This window comes from Callionymus lyra, chromosome 4, assembly GCF_982586985.1.
Source record: "Callionymus lyra chromosome 4, fCalLyr1.hap1.1, whole genome shotgun sequence".
Lineage (NCBI taxonomy): Eukaryota > Metazoa > Chordata > Actinopteri > Syngnathiformes > Callionymidae > Callionymus > Callionymus lyra.
This window is the reverse complement of record NC_141821.1, coordinates 29,463,479-29,487,245: the sequence shown is the minus strand read 5'-3', so window position 1 is coordinate 29,487,245 and position 23,767 is coordinate 29,463,479. Positions and strand designations below refer to the sequence as shown.

The 23,767-nt window shown below is 36.3% G+C and overlaps 1 non-coding gene across 1 annotated transcript; it reads left to right on the top strand.

Annotated features, from left to right (window-relative positions):
* The first annotated feature begins 16,427 nt into the window (after window positions 1–16,427).
* LOC148082450 (U1 spliceosomal RNA) lies at window positions 16,428–16,592 on the top strand. Its single transcript, XR_015711294.1, has one exon. It is a non-coding gene; the product is annotated as a U1 spliceosomal RNA (small nuclear RNA).
* Window positions 16,593–23,767: the final 7,175 nt, after the last annotated feature.

The window sequence follows — 23,767 nt, the reverse complement described above, 5'->3', positions numbered from 1 at the left end:
CTTTGAAAAACCTCTTTAGCGAGGTAAAAAGGAAGCAGCAGCCCCATTTTTGGCGACTTGGATTTCGGCTCTTCATGTGAGGTGTTTTTGACGTACTCCCCCGTCAACAGTGCATCATTGAGCTAGTCCTGCAACATAGGAAAGAGATGAACAGAATCGCATTCTTTGGACAAATGAGAAACAATACATCTTTAGATCATAGTTGATATTCATAATTTACTCATACTCCTTCATGTAGACAAAATTAACCTCTTCCTATTTACTACCTAAGTCAGAGAGATAGTCAAACACAGTCGTACCTTATTCTCTAGCTGTTTTCTACATGAACAATTTTAACTAATTGAATGCAATCTGGACAGAGCCCCCTTCAGCAGTGTTGATCTGCAGAAACGTGCAACAAGAATCACCAAACATGTAACAAACTTATTATCCAGCTAAGTCCTCCCCCTGAGGGACATACTTTATATTCCAATCTATCGTCAAATCATTTAATTAATCATAATACTCTTGGTATTGACTCTCTTAAATTTGACATCAATTATATGACAATATCAGCTACAAAAATATCCTAAGTTGAATTATTATTATTATTCCTCTTATTTGGTTTAAAAGTCTATTTCTGAAGTAAATGGATAATATCAAATAGGAAAAAAAATGTGCGAAGCAACCTTGTCTTTACGTAATTGACTTCATTTAGTTTGAACACTCAAATGGCAGGATGAAGTTCATAGCATATCATGTAGCACTAGCATCACTTCACCTTCTTCTTCGCTCCTTCCTCTCTCGTTTTCTACTCTTACTTTTCTAAGATGTCTGTACAATTTTTTGGGTAAAAAAATGAACTAACATTACACTCTGGTTTATTTTGCATTTATTCAAACACAAAATGACACCAAACAATGAACCATTTAAATGTATTGATATAGTCTAAAAATAATAATTTTCTCAGTTACATTAACATTTTAACCAGGAGCAAGTGGACAGAGTTTAGAATTTTGATAAATGTTACCTTGATGGGGTCTTGAGACCCCTGAAGGGAGCAACCGAAAGAAAAAGAAGAAGAAGAATCGAGTTGAGTTGAGTTATTTATGGTTTATCCAACGCTAAAAAAGAAGGCAGAGAAAAACAGGTCCCAGCTAATCACAAGAAGAACGGTGGGTAATACATTTCCTTCTGAGGCAGAAACCTTGAAAAATATCAGGGACTGGCAACTGGCAGGGACTGAGTGAGAGAAAAGGGAAGGAGAGTGGGAGGAGATGAATAAACACTGGTGTAGCCCGGGACACGTTACTGTGAAGAAAGTCTTGTGTTGTCAAGATTTAGAACTGTTCGCTGTCAGCATGAGTCCATATTATCTACCGCGTGAGTTCAGTCACGTGATCGCGCTGTGTGTTTACATTCCTTCGAGCGCTGCGGCTGCATCTGCCTGTGAGATGATCCACAAAATGACTTCAGAATCAACATCCTGACGCGTTTATCATCATCTCTGGAGACTTTAATCATGCCAACCTGGACTCTACTCTGCCTACTTTCCATCAGGCCGTGGATTGTCCCACCAGGAATAACAGGACAATTTACCTTCTTTATTCCAACTTGAAGGACGCGTACAGAGCCAAACCTCTTCCTCCACTTGGAAGGTCCGATCATAACCTGGTCAACCTTCAGTCACAGTACATTCCTCTGGTGCAGAGACTGACTGTGACCACTAAGACAATCAGAAAGTGGACACCAGCTGTGGAGGACACCGTCAGAGACTGCTTTGAAACAACAGACTGGGATGTGCTGCTGAGGTCTCATGGTGAGGACATCGAGGGACAGACATACTGTCTAACGGATTATTTAAATTTCTGCTTGGATGTTGTCGCCCCTACTAAGATTGTCTGCTGTTACCCTAATAATAAACCGTGGGTAACAAAGGAGGTCAAGGATGTCCTTAACAGGAAGAAAGTGGCTTTCAGGAGCAGGGACAGGGACGCCATGAGATCAGCTCAGCAGGAGATGAAGCGATGCTTGAGGGAGGCAAAGGACACCTACAGGAGGAGGTTGGAGGAGAAGCTGAGCTGAGAAGAAATAAGAGAGGTCTGGGATGGTGTTAAAACCATCACTGGACACAAGACCAAGGCCTCTCTGACTGCAGTGGACACAGTGGAGGAGGCAAATGGACTAAACAATTTTTTCAACAGGTTTGAGCAGGTCACCTCACCCTCACTGCTGCCCGCCTCAGGACCTGCCCCACCTTCTTGTGCCCCCCCAGCTCCACACAACCACTTCCCAGCTTCACCTCACTCCAGGTACAGGGTGTACTTCGGAGGATTCGTCCACGGAAGGCTGCTGGTCCTGATGAGGTGTCTGCTCGACTGCTAAAGACCTGCGCTGCTGAACTAGCTGAGCCACTCCAGCATGTCTTCAACCTCAGTCTACGGCTGGGGAAAGTAACAACTCTGTGGAAGACTTCCTGTATTGTTCCAGTCCCAAAAAAGATCCGACCGAGAGTGTTGAACGATTACAGACCGGTGGCACTGACTTCGCAGCTGATGAAGACACTGGACTGGTCCTCAAACATCTTAGGCCACAAGTCCAGCATGTGCAAGACCCCCTGCAGTTTGCCTACCGGCCAGCAGTTGGTGTGGAAGATCCCAGCCTTCACCTCCTGCATCGGACCTACTCCCACCTGGATAAAGGAAGCGTTTCAGTGAGGATTCTGTTCCTGGACTTTTCTAGTGCCTTCAACACTATCCAGCCCACTCTGCTGCAGGACAAATTGACACAGATGCATGTGGACCCTGGTCTGGTCTCCTGGATTACAGATTATCATACTGATCGACCACAGTATGTCAGGCTGAAGGACGTCACGTCTGACACTGTGGTGTGCAGTACAGGAGCACCTCAGGGGACAGTACTGGCCCCTCTCCTCTTCACTATCTACACTTCCGACTTCTGCTACAACTCAGAGCTGAGTCTCGTCCAGAAGTATGCTGACGACACTGCCATTGTTGGATGCATCAGGGACAACAGCGAAGACGAGTATAGGAGTCTGATACGTGACTTTGTGGACTGGTGTGAGAGGAACCACTTGCAGCTGAACACCTCAAAGACCAAGGAGCTGGTCTTGGACTTCGGGAGGTCCAGGACAAAGCCACGTCCAGTGTCCATCAGAGGCGACGAGGTGGAGATAGTTGACAGCTATAAGTACCTCGGCGTATGGCTGGACAGTAAACTGGACTGGTCCAGCAACACAGACCATGTATATAAGAAAGTTCAGAGTAGATTGTATTTTCTGAGGAGGCTTCGATCATTTAACATCTGCAAGAAGCTCCTCTGCATGTTCTACCAGTCTGTGGTGGCCAGTGTCCTGTTCTATGCTGTGGTGTGTTGGGGTGGAAATGTGTCCAAGAGGAGTGTCAACAGGTTGGACAGGTTGATCAGCAGGGCTGGCTCTGTGGTTGGAATGAAGCTGGACTCACTGGTGACAGTTGCTGAGAGGAGATCATTGAACAAACTACTGTCCATCATGGACGATGACAGTCATCTTCTCAGCACTGTCATCAGTGAGCAGAAAAGCAGAATAAGTGCACGAATGCTCCTTCCCAGGTGCAAAACAAATAGACTCAAGGACTCATTCATTCCTCGGGCTATAAAATTGTACAATTCTGAGTTCGGGGGCAGGAGTGGAGTGAAAGTATCTGGATGTTCTGTTCTATGTTAGTCTTTGTATCCTTTGTCTTTGTTGTTTGTCTTTGATCTATGTTCTTTGTCTTTATCTTTAGACTTAGATTGTGTCATCTTGTTCTTTCTCTTTATGTTCTTGTTCTTATTTTATTTTTGATTTATTTTGATTTTTTATAAAGAATTGCTGTATGTATTGGCTATTGGAAAAAAACATTTTTAGAAATAGAAATAATGCCAGGATTCTTCAGCCAGACATATGAACCATATTTTGAAGAACACAGCTCTAGCCCCACCTTCAGTCTGGATAAGCCTTGTTTTTCGAATGCATTTCTCTCAATCTGAGAGCGACCTTTGTTGTTTTGTTTTTTTTAACAGAAAGTGGTAATTACATTAAGTTTGCTCGGCAAGGAATGAGAACTGGACAGTGTGTGATTTTAAAATTTGTTTGTTTTATAATTTGAAATAAATGTTAGCCCTGACTACTTGCTTTGATAGTCAATGAAACCAAAAACACGACGTTTTTTTGCAGCAGAAGATCCCAGTCTCTCAGCAGCTGCCTGTGTTTCCTCATTCAAAGATACTTGTCAGTGTGCATGTGCAATATTTAAGCAGGTTATGCTAAAAACAAACTTAAAAGGCAATGCAAAACATTGTTCCATGCAAATAGATGTGTTGAATTTTCCATTATACTAAGTATAAGCTGTCAACAGTTTGCGTCAGCTGCAAACCAAACACTGGACTCTGGAACTTTGTTTAAAATCATTTTCTTTTAAACTTGTAGAAAAAATCATCTTAGTTCAAACTTCTTCTTCTAAGCTCAGATATGTTAAGAAAAAAGTAAATAACTTCTCATTAAGTAAAACATGTTTTAAACCATTTTCAGAAGATGACAGTATTTCTTAAAACAACAAGCAAATCAAAACAATATCATTTGATATTATTTTTATTTTTGTTGCTGAATGAACGGTTCAAGTCCCACCAACCTGGACTGCATGAAAGTTGAGAATGTTATATATGTTATAACAACGTGATTGTCTTACAATTCCCTCTCTTCGTCTTCATCCTCTACCAGTTTTATCTTCAGTGGATAGTGCCACGCTTGGACTACCTCAACAACCTAATTGTGCCTGTCATTTATTTGCTCAAAGCTCTGAAATCCTGAGAAATAAAAAGTCCAGATGTAATCAACAGTCTGATGTAGTGCTTGAGTTTGGAAAAGTTGTTGTCTCTGGCCAGAACAGCAATTGGAAAAGGGAAAAAAATTCCACTTCTACATATATTTTTATTAAGTCCTTCTACTGAAAACTGCTTGTGGAAAAACAGTTGTTCATGTATTAGAATGAAAAGAATAATTAAATTAAAGTTTCATATTGTTTAAGCGTCTGTGAAAGGCACTTTACAAATAATTACAATTAGAACAACTTTATTGATCCCTCTGAAGATCAATATTTATGTTCTTACTTATTTACTTAGCACCAGTTGGGACAAGGCATTTTCTTTAGTTTTGACATAGACTTAAAGATATTTGTGTCCATTTACTTGTATATTATTTTCTATTCTGTTTAATGTAATTTACTTTTTAAATAAACATTTGTTTTATTAGATTACAAAGACACATATCAAAAGAAGTCTCCCCTTTTTCACTTTAAATCTATTGGAGGACGGTCTATTAAACATCTGTCACTTGCCGTCTGCATAGAGATTCGTGTAGTTACGACGGAGGATTGGATTTTTCGAACGTGCCAGTGGTCAATACAGCATGTAGCTCAGATTAGAAAGCGATTTGTATTTCAACAAGTTATCGTTTCTTTATTATTAACGTGCAAAGATCTGCCAATATCGAGCCAACTTTAGTGAAGTGCTCTACTCATGGTTAGTAGCTAGATTTGTTTATATTGAACATAAAATGTTATCATTTATATAATACCTTAATTCAAAGATTTGCTTCAAGTACGTCTGCAGTGTAAAGAACAAGGCGGGGCTTAATTACCCACCTAGCCAGAGCGTGGAGATCAGGACGGGCGGCCCCGTTCTCCGACAGCCCTAGATTCTGGCATTCTGATTGGTCAAAGTGGTTGATCATTTTTCAATAGACCTTGCCTCACAGCCCTACAAGGGCACAAGTTCATTTTACTCCTAAAATCTCAGTCAAAGAGGAGCAAAAGCAAGAGCGTAGCTGTTGCAGCTGTTATTTTCTCATTATCAGGAACGAAATCATTAAGTATGTAAAATTAAATTCTTTAACTACTTTAAAGTATTTAAATCTTGTTTAAAATTATTTCGAATCCTTAAACACATTTTATTGTGACTTCATATTCATATTAACACTTACTCAAACACATGGGCACCTTCCTCTGTGATATCAAATCCGTTTTGCACCTTACTTACCTTCATAACTATGTCAGAAATGGGTTCATTTCTTGCCAGTTGTATCGGACAAGGAGTCATGATGAGCACCCATAGTCATGTTCAATGACATGGCAGAGTAGACCTCACCACACAAACTAAGAGAGAAATTAAATAACAGTAGCATCATTCAATTGATATATAAACATATAAAGATTCTATATATTAACAAAATATTTTAATTTTATATTGTACTTTTTTTGCAAAAAAACTTGCAGTCACATCAAGTAGGTTAGGTTAGGTAGAACTATATTCTTCACTCAGGAGGTCTCCTTCGGGAAATTGATCTCCTCTCAGCAACTGTCACCAGTGAGTCCAGCTTCATTCCAACCACAGAGCCAGCCTTTCTGATCAATCTGTCCAACCTGTTGACACTCCTCTTGGACACATTCCCACCCCAACACAGCACAGCATAGAACAGGACACTGACCACTACAGACTGGTAGAAGATGCAGAGGAGCGTCTTGCAGATGTTAAATGATCGGGGCCTCCTCAGAAAGTACAGTCTGCTCTGAACTTTCTTATAAACATGGTCCGTGTTCCAGGACCAGTCCAGTTTACTGTCCAGCCACACACAGAGGTACTTATGCATGTGTAATGTATGTGTATGATATTCACTTCACTGTCAGCTTAGCTTTCAACGACACACCCATTTTAAAAGAAGTTGGTCTGATACGGGTTTGCTTTGTTTGGGGTGAACTCCTCTTTTTTCATGACTTCAAACTCAACCTATCACTGAGGTCCACTGTTAATCAATCATCTTTCTTTTTAACATTTATTTACAGAATCTACAGTAACGAACATATATTCAGAATCAGAAAACTTTTCTAACTATCCCCTATCTTATAAAGAAGCCTTGTAAAGTTTAATTTACAAATATACATTGTGATACTCAATTATACAGGCATTTATTTTGACATATTTCAATATGATTAAAATGATAAAGAGAAAGGAAATTTGTCATATGACTTACTAGGTCACAGGTGTGCTTAAGGAGCAGGTGCATTCAATTTTGTAGTACACTCTCACACTCTGTCATACTAGTCACTGAAAGTTCCAATATGGCACCCCATGGTCAAAAACACTCTCAGGATCTTAATAATGAAATTGTTGTGCTACATTAAGATGGTCAAGGCTATAAGAATATTGCCAACACCCTGAAACTGAGCTGCAGCACAGTGAACAACATCATCTAGCATTTTAAAAGAGCAGGGTCCACTCAGAACTGGCCTGACTCAGTCCAAAGAAGCTGAGTGTACTTGCTCAGCGTCACATCCAAATGCTGTCTTTGAAAGATAGGCACCTGAGCATTGCTGCAGAAACTGAAGAGGTGGGGGGTCAGGCTGCTACTTCTCATATATATATACAGTATATATATATATATATATATATTGCTTTTATGTTGTTGTTTTTTTAAAGGTATGATTCACAAACAAATCCAAAATATACTCAATGCAAATATATATATATATATATATATATATATATGTATATATATATATATATATATTGCTTTTATGTTGTTTTTTTTTAAAGGTATGATTCACAAACAAATCCAAAATCTACTCAATGCAAAATGAAATAATTTACTGTGTTCTGATTGGACGATGCAAAACATGATAACATGCAAAAAAGATTTGTTGAATCGTCCTTCAAACAAATACAAAGCTGTTGTCATCAGCTGCAACCACACACTCGACAGTCTGTCATGATAATAAGGAACTTTGTTTGAACCATTTTCTTGTAAAATTGTGGAAAATAATATTTTTTCTGACCTTGAAAGTTTTTTGTGACTCTTCTTTTAAATCCCAGGTACGTTGACACACATTTATTCACCAGGTATATTAACAAACACATTATTCCAGGAAAGTAAGGTTGCAAATCAAAAATGTGAATTATAAATACTTATTATCTTTATATTTATTAAATAGTAGTACATTCTGAATTAGAGAATCTTGTCTCTTTCTTCTTTTTTGATTTTTCTTTTTACCTTTAATAAATGGCATAGTTTAAGCTTTTTTTTAAAAAAACAAAAAAACATTTGATATGATTTCTAATATTTAAAAGATCTGTTTCATTGCAGGAATGAATGGTTCAAGTTTAATCTCGTGTAACATTTTGTTTGAGAAATCTTTTATCTAGACTTTTTTTTTAAATTTAACAAGTATATTAAAAGAATATCATTTGATACAATTTATTTTATTTGCAGAAATGAACGGTTCAAGTCCTCCCAACTTTGACTGCATGAAAGTTGAATCTTTCATCAACCCGTTTCTTTCCTACAACATCGTGAATGTCTTACAATTTCCTCTCTTCGCCTTCATCCTCTACCAGTTTTATCTTCAGTTGAGAGTGCAACGCTCTACTTCCAGAATGCCTCACTCGGACTACCTCACCCTCCACATGACCCTCATAAACATGCTGAGTATTCTGGTATCAGTACTCACTTTTGTCAACTATTACAAGATCCTAAACCATATAAACATTATACAGGGAGTCCCCTGGTACTCTGGAATATTTCTGCATTTTCTTACTTGCTTGGATCAATACCTGGCTGTGGTTCATCCTGTCATCTACATCAGTCTGAAACAGAGGAAAGGAATCATGATGAGACACATCAGTGTTTTATTGATCTGGTTCTTTAGTATTGTATGCTCATTGTTGTTTCTCTGGTCACACATTTTAGGCTTGATTGTTGAATTCATCATTCTGTCTTTAATGTGGTCTTTCATCGCTTCTGGCAGTCTTGTTGTTCTCTGGACTCTGAAGAGTCCCAGACCTGGAAAAAAAGATAAACGAGGACTGAGTAAAAAAAAGCGAAAGGCGTTCTTCATGATCTTTATCATTTTGATAATGTTGTCCATAAAATTTATTTTAGGTATTTTCTTAACTTTAAAATTCTTAAAACCAAAGTATATGTTGGAATATTGTTTTCTTATAATATTGTGTTTGTGGTCCACCATCCCCTCTAACTTGATCTTACCCATCATGTTTTTATTCAAACTCTTAAAACCTGATCAATGATTCCTCAAGGAACATAATCCATAGACTGAAGTAGTACTTAAGTAAAGGGAGGATGTTTTTCAGTCTGTACTTTGTGTAATAAGAACGTTTCCATTTCTACATATATTCTTTTCTATATGAACTCCTACTTCAGATTTGCAGCGTACTGAGATGAGATGCTTGAACCCCTTTCAATTGAATGTTTTGATGTTTACTCAGTATTTAATTATATTTCTGCATTTTATTCTTCAACCGCTGAATATGATGTTTTGATATGTTTAGGTTTAAATGATTTAAAGTCTCCTTCTGCGTTGTTTTTCTTCTTATTTCTAATAAATATGAACTGTCGTGTTTATAATGTTGTGTTTTTAATGGCTAGATATAGTTTTATTTTTAATGGTCAGACGAAATACAACCTTGTTAAAACGGCCTCACTGTTAAAGTTATTTTGAAACAATCTTTGTGTTTGTGGATGGGAAAAAAAGGGTGTCTATTCTGGAAGCATTTTAAACTATTGCATTTTACAACCGATTATTTTAAATGTACTTTTTCTGCCTTTAGGTCAATATGTGTCGCTTCATCTGTATTTCCAATAAAAAAAATGTGTGGTATCAATAAAATGAACCTGGTACGCTGCAATACGCTGCTTATTTTTTTTTGTAGCTTGGACCAATACCTGGCTGAAGTTTATCCCGTCAAAAAAGCCAAAGCTATTTTTCATGATCTTTTTGTGGATGTTTTCCACAAAGTTTACGTGCAGGTTTCTTTTAAAATTATATCACATCTTAAAAGAAAAAACAAATCACAAAATAAAACACAAAATTGCTGAAGCAACTAAATTCACCAAAGCAACCATAAAAATGGCTCCATGAGTGTTTGAAAACTACCAAACTTCAGCTAAGAGCTACTTGCTGCAGGTAAGATTTGTCAAAGAGAATAGCCATTGGCGTCTAAAGAATTGATATGTGATTATGCAATATTAGATGGCTTTTGGCAGATTAATTTCGGGTAAGTGTTGGTTAGGTTTTTGACTTTCTGTTTGTTTCCGCTACAGCCCAAGTTTAAGGAAAGTGGAACAATATAAAGCGTTCTCTGTCCATGTCTACTTTGTTCAGAATTGTCAGTATTAACCATTTATATCTCATGGGCTTGAATTGGTAAAAAAAAGGTCAAAGAAAAATCGATCTACATTACGCAGATACTGTAGTAGCTTGCTGCCCGATTAGATGTAGCTAATCGATAACAGCTGTGGTTTTCTATGAGTCGGTAGAGATACCGGGAACACAGACCACATGCCACAGGTACCTCTGCCAGTTTGAAACATCATTTAGTAGCAGGATATCATTTGTTGTCAATGTTGTACATCCTAGGTCTCAGTCAGAGCTCCAACAAAATATACTTTGGCTTTGATTGGACATACACAGAGCAGTACAGTTCATCCTCTTGCTCCCTCACAGTTCCCATTAGAGCCTACTAAACAAAAACTGTAGCTGTTACCTTGTTACCTGGTCTGATAAGATTGATACCAGGGATACTCCATCAGGTGATCCTACTATTATCTCATTCACTCAATACTCTTATTGAGTGTCGGGGTTAACAGCAGGCACCAAATTTCCCAGAGGAGATATCCAGAGGGATTAATAAAGTCTATCTATCTACATAGATTGTGCCATTATCCACTGTTAATATTGCCAAACTGACCAGCACATATTCAGGAAGTGAAGACTGTCTATGAGAGGCAAAATAAAAGGAAAACCCCAAAACACCAGTGGTACCTCATGGGGAAAAGTGAAGGGAAGGCTCATGATTAAGATCCAGCATTTTGCTATTTTATTGCGAAACACAGTGAATCCTGTTCAACATATTCCAGATAATTGATATCTAGGCCATTGGCAGAACACATCTGTAACCAGGGACAGTGTTTGTCAACTTGCTGCAAGTGAGTAAAAAAAAAAAACATGGCCCAGTGTCAAGTAGGGGGACACATTCTCCCAACTTAACCTTAACTTTTGGATATCATGCAGATGGTTAGGAGTTAGGGTTTCTCAAAGAGTACTGTCTGAGCCAGCTATAACATAACAAAAGTAATATCCACAGGGGGTTACCAGCCAATCATCCAGCCTTTAGGGTTAATAGGTCGAAAAGCTAAATGGCTGCTTCTAGTGTTAAATCGTTTTCTCAAGATGCCAGGATATCTTAATTTAACAGGCAAATCAAAACAATATAAATGAAAGTTGAGTCTGTTTTCTATGGTTTTCTCTGGGATCGGTCTTTTGGTTTTTCTATTAATTTTAATGTTTGGTTAACTGAAGAAAACAAGGTTGGAAGATTGTTTCCTTTAATTAGGGTATTGTTGATCAAACATCCCCTCTAACATCATTTTGCCTGTCATGTTTTTACTAAAACTCTTAAATCATAATAAAAAAAATAAAAAAAACCCAGATACAATCAACAGGTTGAAAACACAACAACAAAAGGTAAAAGTACTGTTAAAAAAAAGAAAAACTAGACTTCTATCTGTTCCTTTACAATTTCTATAATCTATGACTTCAGTAGCTGCTTGTGAAATATTCGATGTTTTGTAGATTAAATAATAAAATGAAAACTGAAGTCAACTGATCAAAGATTGAGATTCAAACATTATGGGCATTTATTTAGTTGTTTTTTGGGGTGATTTAAAAAGTTTGACTGGAAATAATCAATTTATTATATTCAAAATATTATTTCTTTTATCAGATTGAGCCTAATAAAATGTTGTCTTTTATTAAAACGCTTGTTAAAAACTTGTTTTTGGTGTAATGATTGTAGAATGTCACGTGTAGTCATGTACATTTTGACAACTTGTGTGAAAAGTAATAACTTCCATATACAGTATATTATTTTCTGTTCTGGTTTCTCTTTCCTATAAAAGGAAAGTGTGTTGACAGGAGGACATGATTGTCTTTTATTTCCTCTTGAATCATTTCATATCATTCATTTTTGTCCACTCTCAAAAATCTAAAAGACAATAGTAGTCCAATATCTCACAAAATTTCCTAAGGGTCCAAAAGTCAAAACATCTACTGAACTTTGTAAAAAAAACAAAAGAAATGAAAGAACAGGGAACCATGTACATGAACTTATTTGATCTGACACACTGGTCTGGAAGCCGAGCTTTAATGACTGTTATTGTTGATCAGCTACAGCCATTTGCCATGAGTCAGTTTCATGCGGAGAGTAATGGAGAAAACATTTTTTCTATATATTGTGAGCAATCATATAGGTAATGGCAATATCTTTTTTAAATCTAAAGTGTATATTTTCATTTTCAACAGATATATTTCAACATATATTTCGCTAAAAATGTCCGAACAGGCTGCATAAAAAGTAAGAATAAAAGGGAAAAAAGAATCACCAAACAAGAAAAATCAAGCCCACAAAAATATATATTCAAACACACAAAATAAAAACAGAGTCAGAGAAATTGAAGATATCAGACAAAAGTACCGGGATAACAAGTATTAAAGTGTTAGCCTCGTGAACAAAAAAGTATTTGTTAATAAGTGCGTGTTCGATTGATGAGAGCTCCCATCAAACATCAACCACAGAGGCTGATCTTAAAAATACACATTTGAATGTGAAAAATTGTGGAAAATATGGATTTGCATGCAAATCCAAAACCTAATTCGATTAGGGACTACTTTTGTTGATTTAACACCAACAACAATAGACAATGCAAATTGTTTTATTATTAATTGTTCAGTTAAACTTGTCAATAGAGTCAGAAACTTATGTTGCAAATGTTGGAGCTGTCATCAGCTGCCAGTGACATCATTAAACCTTTGAACTAACATTTTATTTGAATTCAAAGTTATGTTATGGTTTATATTTTTATAAGTGTGTATAAAAGAGTTGGCAACATATGATATTTCCTCCACGCCAAAGTAACAACAACCAGCAAACTGGCAGCAATTATTTTTTTTAAAAAAGGACACACCAGAGACCTGCAGCTTTTAAAACTGAATTTTAGCTTTTAAATGAAGTTAAAAGTTAAAAAATTAAATACTGACAGATACTGGATATTGCATGTTGCTCCAGGTTGTTTGAGACTCTTAATGCACTTTATTGTGCATCGTTAATTTAAGTTCAAAATGTGTTAATATTTTGAGAAGAACTTTCCCTCAAGCATTTTCACATTTAGAATAAGTATTTGTATAATATCTTGACTTTATCGACTTGAATTTTGTCTGCCAATTTTGTAAATGTTGAGACACATGTTTATTCCAGCGGATTAAAATGGAGCAAACCTTTTGACCAGCCTCAAGACAACTACAATGAACTCTTGCATCATTTTTTAAAATCTACAATATAAACCCAATTCATATGAACAGGTGAGGTAAAGTACAATTTATATAGTTTAAATGTATAGAAATCTTAAGTTAATCACTACAAAGGAATTGTCCGTTACTGAATTAGAAGGACAGACTTGATTGTCAATCATTCATAACCTTCTTTTTTTCCTTTTTTATTTTTAGTGAAATATCAATAAAAGCATTATAAGAGATAACTTGTGTAAGGTTTAATGTTTTATTTAGTTTTGAAAGATATGATTCACATCCAAAAGCTACTCAATGCAAAACGACTCAATTTACTTTGTTCTGATTTGACGATGCAAAGCATGATAACATGCAAATAGATGTATTGACTCGTTCAACAAACAAATCAAAAGCTGTCAACAGTTGTCATCAGCTGAAAACTGGACTCTCTGTCATGATATAAGGAAATTTGTTTAAAACATATTCTTGAAAATTTGTAAAAAAAATCTTGAAAAATCATCTTTTTTCTGACCTTCGAAGTTTTTTGTGACTCTTCTTTTAAATCCCAGTTATATTAACACACACATTATTCCAGGAAGGTAGGTTCCAAATCAAAAATGTGAATTATAAATACTGAGATTATTTTTATATTTAATAAATAGTAGCACATTTTGAATGAGAGAATCTTGTCTCTTTCTTCTTTTATCATTTTTCTTTTTACCTTAAACAAATAGCATTTAAAGCTTTTTTTAAACATTTTACAGGATTTCTAATATTAAAATATCTGTTTCATTGCAGGAATGAATGGTTCAAGTCCTCATACCTCCGACTGCATGAAAGTTGAATCTTTCATCAACGCCTTTCTTCACTACCACATTCTAAATGTCTTACAATTTCCTCTCTTCGCCTTCATCCTCTACCAGTTTTACCTTCATAGGAGAGTTCAACGCTCTACTTCCAGAATGCCTCACTCGGACTACCTCACCCTCCACATGACCCTCATAAACATGCTGAGTGTTCTGGGATCAGTGATCGCTTTTGTCAACTATTACAAATATAAAAAGATCACAATATATGTAACCATTATACATGTATTCACCTGGTACGCTGGAATGTTTCGGCATTTTCTTACTTGCTTGGATCAATATCTGGCTGTGGTTCATCCTGTCATCTACATCAGTCTGAAACAGAGGAAAGGAATCATGATGAGACACATCAGTTTTTTATTGGTCTTGTTCTTTAGTATTGTACGTTCATTGTTATTTCTCAGGTCACTCAGTTTTGGCTGGCTTGTTGATTTAATCATTCTGTCTTTAAGCTGGATTTTCATCGCTTCTGGCAGTCTTGTTGTTCTCTGGACTCTGAAGCGTCCCAGACCTGGAAAAAAAGCTGAACGAGGACTGAGTCAAAAAGTGCGAAAGGCATTCTTTATGATCTTGATCATTTTGATAATGTTGTCCATAAAGTTTCTATTAGCTTTGTTGTTAACTTTAAAATTATTAAAACCAAAGTATATGTTGGAATATTGTTTACTGACAATATTGTATTTGTGGTCCACCATCCCCTCTAACTTGATCTTGCCCGTCATGTTTTTACTCAAACTCTTAAAACCTGATCAATGATTCCTCAAGGAACATAATCAATAGACTGAAGTAGTACTTAAGTAGAGGGAGGATGTTTTTCAGTCTGTACTTTGTGTAGTAAGAACGTATCCATTTCTACATATATTCTTTACTAACTTAACTCCTACTGTATGTTAATATGTTTTGGTTTAAATGATCCAAAGTCTCATTTTCATTTTTTTTTCTTCATGTTTCCAATAAATATGAACTGTATATTAATTTAGCTCTATGTTTAGTAGTTATGTTTATAATGGATAGACTGCCTCATATGTACGATGTTTCTTTTTCTTGTGGATCCCTTGTTTATTTTTAATGGTTAGACAAATTAAGAACCTTGTTAAAACAAAAAGAGTCTATTTTGAAAGCATTTAAAACTTTTTTTGCATTTTACAACCGACAATTTTAAATGTTCTTTGTATATTACTTCTGTGTCTGCCTTCAGATAATTGTGTGCTGCTGCATCTATCCTTCTAATAAAAAAATCTTGCTGAGTGATGATGTGTCTGCTACGTCGGTACAGAACTTCAGCTAAGTGCTAAATGCTGTAGGTAAGATTTGTCAAATAGAATAGCCATTGGCGTCTAAAGAATTGACATTTATGCAATATTAGATGGCTTTTGACAGATTCATTTAGGGTTAGTGTTGGTTAGGTTTTCGACTTTCTGTTTGTTTACGCTACAGCACAGGTTTAGTGGAACAAGAGCGTTCTCTGTCCATGTCTACTTTGTTCCGAATTATCAGTATTTAACCTTTATATCTCATGGGCTTGAATTGTTTGATATCGTTTGTGACCAACTATATACCCCTTCCCATAATGGCCAATGATGATATGTTTAGTCGCTATTCATCATTTAATCGCTGGTTGTCGGAGTGGTGCCCCACAAATGGGGTTGGCTTTGTTAACAACTGGAAAACCTTGTGGGGAAAACCTGGTCTGCTTAGGAGAGACTGCATCCATCCCACGTTGGAAGGAGCATCTCTCTTGTCTAGCAGTGTTGACAGCTTTAGTCTAACGTGACAACCCAGAGCACAGATCAGAAGGCAGAACTGCAGCCTTCCGCACCCTTCTCCCCTTCTCCTACAACAGTCAATCCATGTTGATATGGTCTATGATAGCTTAGCTAACATGTTTTAAACGCACATTAGATCTTGTCCTAGCATACGGACTTGAAATTTAAAAGGTTATAGTCTCTCCTCAGAATTCAGTTTTTTCTGACCATCAATTAATAATCTTTGAATTCATTTTAAATGACCCAAGTCTGCAGAGCAGGAGAAATCTCAAAAGATCTCTGAAAGTGCCGTAACCAAGTTTATGGAAAAAATTCCCTCAATGCTCAGTAAAATGCCTAGCCTCAGCATGTCAAGAAACTCTACCCATAGTCACCTTGACATTGATAACTTTGTGGGCAGTTTTACACAAGCTCTACAATTCATACTTACCTGCCAGGGGAGACACCATAATCAGGAAGGTGGTTCGCCCAAGGCGAGACCCGGCCAGTGCACACTAGGTCATGCTGACCTTTGCGAATTCCCCAAATGTGGGAATCTCGACTGCATCATTTCTGGTGTTGGGGGACTGCGTTCGCGCTTCCCCCCGTTCATCACTTGTTAAAGAATGCTTTAGTTTGATGCAAGCTCGTGTGGAACAATCATCCGAGGCTCCTTGTCTGTAGGGTTTAACAAGTTGCCGGGTAGGTTGGACTCACCGGGTTTGTACACTTAATTTCCATACAACTTTTAGGTTTTTGCAAACAAAGGGTAAAGAACCAGAAAAGGTAGGGAGCCACTTAGTGTAAGGAACGACACAGGGTAAGGAAGCAGACAGGGTAAGGAGCCACACAAAGAAGTCTCTCTCACCTGCTCCTGAAAACAGGACATGACCCCAGCTCCTGATCATCACGAAGATGCAACTGGTAGGAAAAAACAACTCTTATTGAGGATTATGTTTGCTTCTGAGTGCTAATAGTCGATTTAGATACTTTTGTTTAAGCTAATTTAAGCTTGCATTATGCATTTTGTTTACACTTAAAACCGAATGTTAAAGCACATACTTAAATAATTTTAAAAGCTTTGTTTGAAAAGCAAGTTATATTAACATTTTATTTAAGAAATATTGAAATGTATTGACACTAATGCATGTTTTTGTTTTAAAGGTTATCTACCTATTCTTTACTGAAAAATATATTCCGAACTGAAATCATCAGAAAGAAAGTAAAAACCAAAGTAAGAGAATCGATTTGTCCTTTGCATCCTTCGACAAGTGGTCAAGCCGTTTTCAAGTTAAGGCATAGTAGGTACGAACACACACAGAACTTGACAATTTCTCAAGTTGAGGCTTCAATAGGAGATGGCAATATGATAAGATGAGCATGGAGGTATTTGGATTTTTTTAAGTGCGTCATTTGGACAAAGAGGAAGATGGAGACAAGGTCTGCTATGTTAAAATGCACTTACATTTTTGTCTACAACTCTAAAGAGGAACAGATTAAAAATAATTCCAATCCTTAGTCGACATAGAGAAGAGCAGAAAAGAGTGATGATTGGACGATGCAAAAGATTATTCCCTGCAAATAGATGTGTTGAATTTTCCATCATACTAAGTATAAGCTGTCAACAGTTGTCAACAACTGCAAACCAAACACTGGACTGAAATTAGTTTAAAAACATTTTCTTTTAAACCTGTAGAAAAAATCATCATTCTTCTTTCAAAGCTTCTTTCAGCTAAGTTATGTTAACAAAAAAGTAAATAGCTTATCTTTAACTGAAGTTGTTAAACATGTTTTAAACCTTTTTCATAAGATGACAGTATTTCTTAAAACAACAAGCGAATCAAAAAAACATAATTTGTTATTATTTATATTCTTTTTCAGAATGAACGGTTCAAGGCCCACAAACCTGGACTGCATGAAAGTTGAACATGTTATCTATGTTTTTCTCTCCTAACACATCTTGAATGTCTTACAATTCCCTCTCTTCGCCTTCATCCTCTACCAGTTTTACCTTCATCGGAGAGTGCAACGCTCTACTTCCAGAATGCCTCACTCGAACTACCCCACCCTCCACATGACCCTCATGCTGAGTATTCTGGGATCGGTTGCCTCTCTTGTCAACAGTAGAGGAAAAATATCAGGATTTATAATCCTGATAATGGCAGGCACCTGGTACGCTGGAATGTTTCTGCATTTTCTTACTTGCTTGCTTACATCAGTCTGAAACCGAGGAAAGGAATCATGATAAGACACATTAGTTTAATTGTTCTTGTTCATTAGTATTGTAGGTGCAGTAACATTTTCCTGCTCATTATCATTAGGTGTCATTGTTGAATTCATTGTTCTGACTTTAATCTGTATCTCAATTTAGGCTGAGAGTCTTGTTGTTCTATGGAATCTGAAGCGTCCCAGACCTGGAAAAAAGGATAATCAGAGACCGAGTCATGAAAAGCGAAAGGCACACTTCATGATCTTGATCATTTGGATGTTTTCCCTATAGTTTATGTGGGGTTTTGTTTTAATAATTAAATATATGTCATCAATGATGATCAAAGTGGGAGATTGTTTAGTTGTCATGTTTTTTTGGTGGTCTACCATACCATCCAACCTGATTTTTTCATTTATTTGCTCAAAAGCTCTTAAATCATCTTATCAACAGTCTGATGTAATGCTTGAGTTTGTTAAAGTTGTTGTCTCTGGCCAGAACAGCAATTAAAAAAAAAATCCAATCCAATTCTACATATATTTTTCTGAGGTCGTTCTACTGAAAAATGCTTCTGGAAAAACAGTCAAAAGAGAAAGTAGTTCATGTATTAGAAGAAAGAGAATAATTAAATTACAGTTACGTATTGTTTAAGCGTCTTGTGAACCTGGTCTGTGAAAGGCACTTAACGCATATTTAGAATTAGATTGTCTTCATTGATCTCTCTGAAGATGAATAATTATGTACTTATTTACTTAGCACCAGCAGGGACAAGGTATTTTCTTTAGTCTTGACATAGACTGGAAGATAATTGTGTCCATTTACTTATATATTTTCTATTCTGTTTAAAGTAATTTACCTGTTGAATAAACATTATCAACAACTTATCGTTTCTGAATTATTAAGTGCTAGAGCTAGCATTCAGATTGGTCAAAGTAGTTTTTCAACAGACCCCGCCTCACAGCACTACAAGGGCATTTTAATAATAATATAATTAAAAGCACCTTTCATGAGACTCAAGGTTGCTGCACAATAAGATCACAAATACAATAAAATCACATAATATAATAGAAGCACACGTTAGAATAAAGGCCTGATGGATAAAAACAAAATTATAGAACAAAGTTCTAGCAGTAGATGAAAGGGGTTATGAAAAATTATTATACACTATACAATGCTGGAAGACAAATGCACCTACCCACGCAAGAGGGAAGCTGGGAAGTTTCTCAGTGGGTGATCAAGACACAAAGAGCCATGAAAGAGCCATTTGCCCCGGAAGAGACGGCCCCCGGGGCGGGAAATTTGCCTTAAATATAGCGATGTTTCTACAGTTCGAGACCGTTTTTCCCGGAGCTATTGAACTCTAGAGCTGCCGGCAAAAAGTGCCGGCGGTCGATTGATCGTAAAGCTTGTATTTTGTTTGACTTGAAGCGGCAAATAAACGACCCGTGACACTCATTGACCATTTGTCTCCATAAAGCAAAGTATTAAGACCTGGTAGTGACGGCGTATTGGAGCGACCGGAAGCACTCAGAGTTCATGTTCAATGACATGGCAGAGTAGATCTCACCACACAAACTGAGATAAATTAAATAACAGTAGCATCATTCAATTGAAATATAAACATATATAGATTCTATACATTAACAAAATATCTTCAATTTATATTGTACTTGCAAAATAACTCTCAAGTAAGAGAGTAAGTATCAGTTATTTATAAAGTGCCATTCTAGACCAGGTTCACAAAGAGTTTGAACAATCAAAACAATACACATTTTAAAAAAAATACAGATTTTAAAACTCTTAATGGCCAAGACAACATAGAGACAAACACAAAAGACCCAGAAAATTCCTGCACAAATAAAAATGTCTTAAGATATTTCTTGAAGGAGTCAGTAGATCCATTAAACGCAGAGGGAGAGGAAGATCATTCCAAAGCTTAGAAGGAACAGCCTGGAAGGATTTCTATCCTCTGGTCCGGAAGTGTGTTCAGGAACCATCAGTAGATTCTGATCCACAGATCTAAGAGCCCAAACTGGGGTGTAAGGCTGGATCAGATCAGTGATGTAAGGAGGAGCCTGACCATGAATAGATCTGAAAGTAAGAAGATACATACTGTAGATGTTTACGAGAAGATTTTTTCTAGAAAGAGCCAGAGTGAAAGACAAGGTGGTAGCATGTTACTTTTGTGTTTTTTGTTTGTTTTTTAACTTGTTTATTGTCAATTCACATCAATCATATATGACATATCCATAATATGTAGTATACATACAACAAGGTACTCCTATTCAAGTCACCCATCAGGTAGATACAAGAAACACAGTAATACAAAGGCAAATCAAAAAAAAAACAAAAAAAAAACCTTTACCTTGAGACAAATTAAGATAGAGCTAAACCTTCAGTTCAACCGTATCTGTATTCATATTATGCATCTCAAGTATACCTTTACTTCTTCAGAACTGAAACAAAAGAAGGGGTGAAGAGGAAGAGAAGTAAAACAAATCCACAAAAACAAATCCCAATTGTATTACAATGCTATTACAACAGTAATTGCTCACCCATCAACCAGTTCTTTGCCATAATATTGAATGACAGAGCACAATCTTTTTTTCAATCAAAGGGATTTTAAGTTGCAATATATGTTTTTTTTTTTTTTAAAGGTGATTCACATACAAATTCAAAATCTACTCAATGCAAAATGAGTCAATTTACTGTCTTCTGATTGGACAAAGCAAAACATGATAGCATGCAAATGGATTTGTTGAATCGTCCATCAAACAAATCAAAAGCTGCTGTGATCAGCTGCCACTAAACACTGGACTCTGTCATCATAATAAGGAACTATGTTTAGACAACCTTCTTTTAAACCTGTGGACCTTGAAAGTTTTTTGTGACTCTTCTTTCAAAGAGTGGAACACTGGTATATTTCTGCATTTTCTTACTTGCTTGGATCAATACCTGGCTGTGGTTCATCCTGTCATCTACATCAGTCTGAAACAGAGGAAAGGAATCATGATGAGACACATCAGTGTTTTATTGGTCTGGTTCATTAGTATTGTATGCTCATTGTTGTTTTTCTTGTCATACACTTTATCCTCCATTACTAATTTTATTATTCTGACTATAGCCTGGAGCTCCATCATTGCTGACAGTCTTGTTATTCTCTGGACTCTGAAGGGTCTTAAAGCGTGAAAAAAAGAGGATCAAGGACTGAGTCAAAAAAAGGGAAAGGCGTTCTTCATGATCTTGATCATTTTGGGGGTGATTCTTTTGGGTTTTCTATTAACTTTAATGTTTGTTAAACCAAAGAAAACAAGGTTGGAATATTGTTTCCTTCAATTAGGGTATTGGTGGTCAAACATCCCCTCTAACATCATCTTGCCCGTCATGTTTTTACTCAAAACTCTTTAATCCTAAAAGAAAAAAATAACAACAAAGGGTAAAAGAAAAAATGTAGAACTGTTTCTTTTCAATTTCTATAATCTATGACTTCAGTAGCTGCTTGTGAACCATTCAATGTTTTGTAGATTAAATTATAAAATGATCAACTGATCAAAGATTGAGATTTTAATAAACGTCCAAATGCCCAGAATTGTCTTCCTTTTAACGTCATCCACCACATCATGCCTCCAGCTGACTGGTCGTAAAAGGTTATTAAATACATAAAAAAAATGTTGAACACTAGAGTTGCTTAAGTCTGATGATGAATGTTATTCAATAGACCAACCAAAACATTGTTCCCATGAAGTGACATTTCATTCTTCTCAGTTATAATAATTATTCTCAGTATATAACTTACTCTGTGTAATGTGAACAATGTTATTTCTTTACTTTCATATCCCTGTATATTGAAAATGATTTCCATGCAATAAACCATTAACCTTTAATCTATGTGAATTGACATTTTAGTGAATAAAAAAACCAGAGATAAAATAAATTAGTATTGAAAAACAAATTTAAGTAATACATGTGATCACTCCAATGAAACTGAATATGTCTTTGTTTGCATCTTTCTAAAAAACATTATGGACATGTTTTTTTGGGGGGAGTGGGGGGTAATTTAAAATGTTTGACTGGAAATAATCAATTTAAAATAATCATAATATTATTTCTAATGTAAGATTGAGCCTAATAAAATGTTGTATTTTATTAAAACGCTTGTTAAAAACCTGTTTTTTGGTGTAATGTTTGTAGAATGTCATGTGTAGTCATGTACATTTTGACAACTTGTGTGGAAAGTAATAACTTCCATATACTGTATAATATTTTCTGGTCTGGTTTCCCTTTTCTATAAAAGGAAAGTGTGTAGAAAGGAGGACATGTTTGTCTTTCATTTCCTCTTGAATCATTACATATCATTCATGTTGAAGAGGGATGTGTTCCACGATACCAAGTGAATACATTTTTGTCCACTCTCAAAAATCTCAAAAACAATAATAATCCAATATCTACCAAAATTTGTTAGCAGATCATGAAGAGTTCTGATAGGCGGGGAAGTATTATTAATCTCATATTTTATTTGATTATTTAACATATACCAGATTTTGTGACAATAGGTTTGTTTTAAACTTCAACATTTTAAGGTTGACCTCTGGTTTCAGAGGTCAAAGGAGAGATTGAGGGGTGATTTAAAATGTTTGACTGGAAATAATCAATTTAAAATAATCATAATATTATTTCTAATGTAAGATTGAGTCGCAAAGAACTTTTAACTTTAACAGAAGCCTTTAATTTTGAGCCACATGTTTCTGAACCCACTCATCAAAAAGGCCACATTTTAGACTTAGTTTTTTCTCTTGGCCTGGACATTTCTAATGTATCTGTACATGATGTCCATCTGAGTGATCATTCTCTTGTCTTGTTTAACCTGGACTTCCTCCCTGAACCTAAGCCTTTGAAAGTTAGGTCTCAGAGACGTGACATCTCAGCTGATACTGCAGACAGTTTTTCTGCTATGTTTGACGCTCTTTCCTTTGATGACAGTGAAAGTTTGATTCACTGTTTCACTGATCATTGTGTCGAAATACTGGATCAAGTGACACCTGTTAAATCGAAATTGAAAATTCAGAAAAAACGATGCCCTTGGACAAATGAAGATCTCCTGAGTCTGAAGAGACTTTGTCGAAAGACTGAGCGTCTCTGGAAGTCCACTAAACTTGAGGTGCACAGACTTCACCTCAGGGATCTGATGTCTTCGTACAATGAGATGGTAGAAACTGCTAGATCTGATTACATCAGAAAATTGGTAGCAGCTAATAAGAAAAACCCCAAAGTTTTGTTTGACACGATTCATTCACTCATGTCTCCTGGTCCTCAAATCACGCCTGTCTTCTGTGAAGCTGACAGCAATGCATTGTTGAGATTTTTGATTGACAAAATTAAATTTATCAAAGAGAAAATCTCCCCCCCTTTATTTGGAACCCCTACTGTCTCTGAGCCCCTCTCCTCCTCTTAATCCTCCTTCACTGCTGTATCTTTGGGTGATATTTCAGCACTAGTGAACAAGATGAAACCCTCCTCTTGCTCAGATGACGTCCTTCCTTGTAGGCTTTTTATCAAAGTATTTGATGTAATTGGCCC